Source organism: Mustela putorius, unplaced genomic scaffold (assembly GCF_011764305.1).
Source record: "Mustela putorius furo isolate JIRA1106 unplaced genomic scaffold, ASM1176430v1.1 tig00000988_pilon_pilon_pilon, whole genome shotgun sequence".
NCBI lineage: Eukaryota > Metazoa > Chordata > Mammalia > Carnivora > Mustelidae > Mustela > Mustela putorius.
Window position 1 is genome coordinate 153581 of NW_025421524.1, and position 2228 is coordinate 155808.

Genomic DNA, 2228 nt, shown 5'->3' on the forward strand with positions numbered 1-2228 from the left:
AATGGGGTGCCTGGATACGTGGGTTCCAATTCAGTTGGGCTCTGTCGTCAAGGAAGTGAGGTCACCACTGCCTGGGGGCTCCTTACCGAACTTCCTGCTCCACCAGAGCTCCCTGAGCCGCCGGTCCCGAAGCTGCTCAAGGCTCACACTCCACTCAATGCAGTGCCCATCCAGTGACTCCCAGACAGCCTCCCCCCACCCCCTGGGAGGCCTGGGTGCTGCTGCTGTCTCCGCTGGAGGGAACAGAGCTGGGTTTAGACCAGCTTAGTGTTAGGGTTAGGGTGAAGAATGACTTAGGGTCAGGGTTAGGGTTAGACGTCTTTGGGGTCAGGGTTAGCGTAAGGTTTAGTGTGGGGTCAGGGTTAGGGTTAGGTTCATGGTTAGGTTTACGGTCAGGATCACAGTAGGTCCAGGGTTAGCGTTACGGTCAGAGTCAGGCTCAGGGTCAGTGTTAGGCTGATGGTTAGGTTTAGGGTCAGGTTAGGGTCATGGTCAGTTTTAGGTTCAGGTTCAAGTTTTGGTTTGGGGGCAAGGTCATGTCAGGTCAGGGTTAGGTTGGGAAATGTTTATTGTCAGGGTTAAGGTAGGGTCAGGGTTAGGGTCATGGTTATGGTAAGGTCAGCTTTATGTTTAGGTTCTGTTTTATGAGTAGGTTCAGGATCAGGTTTAGCTTTAGGGTTACTACTCTGTTCAGGATCACGGATTGGGTCGGTGTTAGGTTTACAGTCATGGTTAGTGTCAGGGTTAAGGTCAAGGCCAGGGTCAGTTTTAAGGTTCAGTTCGGACGTAGGCAAAGTTCAGAGTTAGGGTTATGATCAGGGTCAGGGAGAGGGTCAGGATTATTGTTAAAGTGGGGTTAGGTTTAGGGTTAGAGGTAGGTTGCGGGTTAGGGTTAGACCGGGGTAGGGTCAGTGTCAGGGATAATGTTAGGGCTTAGATTTAGGGTTAGGTTCAGCATTAGGTTTCGGGTCAGGGCCCATGTTAGTGTCAGGGTCAGGGTTACGTTTAGGGTTAGAGATAGGTTCCAGCTCCCATTCAGTGTCAGGGTTAGTGTTAGGTTCAGGGTCAGGGTCACTGTTAGGGTCAGGGTTACGTTTCTGGTCTTTGCCTTGGTCGGGGTCAGGGTGAAGTCTAGGGCCAGTGTCAGGTTTACGGTCAGGATCAGGTATTGGTTTAAAGTCCCCATTCGGGTCAGGGACAAGATTATGTAGTGGGCATTGTTAGGGTCATGGTTAGGTTTAGGGTCAGGGCCAGGGTCAGGTTTAGGGTCAGGGTCTGGTATAGGCAAAGTTCAGGGTTAGGGTTATGATCAGAGGCAGGTATAGGGTCAGTCAGGGTTATTGTTAATGTTTAGGGTTAGTTCTCCGCTTAGCGTTAGGTTGACGGTTAGGGTTAGAACTTGTTAGGGTCAGGGTCCGTGGTAGGGTTAGGGGTTCGTGTTAGGGTTAGGTTCAGAGATAGGATTCGGGGGAGGGCCCATGTTAGTGTCAGGGTCAGGGTTACATTTAGGGTCAGAGTTAGGTTCAGTCTCACAGTCAGGGTCAGGTTTAGTGTTCCGTTGACTGTCGGCGTCACTGTAAGGGTCAGGGTTAGGTTATCGTCATGGTCTGGGTCAGGGTCAGGGTGAAGTTTAGCACCAGTGTCCTTTTTAGGGTCAGGTTCAGGTATTGGTTTAAAGTCCACATTCGGGTCAGGGACAGGGCTATGTAGTGGTCAGAGTGAGTGTCAAGGTTAGGATTAGGTTCAGAGTCAGGGTCAGGTAAAGGTCAGGGCCAGGGTCAGGTTGAGGGTCAGGCTTGGGTATAGGGTCAATGTTCGGTTCAGTGTCACAGTTAGGTTTTGGCGGTAGGGTTTGGGATTGAGGTTTGCGTTAGAGTTAGAAGTAGGGTTATGGTTATGGTTAGGGTTACGGTTAGACAGCGTAATGTCAGGGTTAGGTTTGGTTTAGGGTAGGGGTTAGTGTTAGGTTCAGGGTCAGCATGAGGTGTAGGTTCAGGGTTTATTAGTGTCATGGTTAGAGTTACCATTAGGTTTAGGGTTAGGGTCAAGCACACTGTCACGGTCATGGTCAGAGGTAGGGTTTGGGTCCGGGTTAGGTCAGCGTCAGGGTTAGGATTAAGGTCAGGGTCAGGTTCCTGGTTAGGTTTGAGGCATGGTTATGGTAATGTCAGAGTTAGGTTTAGGTTCAGGGTCCACATCAGGGTCAGTGTCAGGCTTAGGTTTAGGTT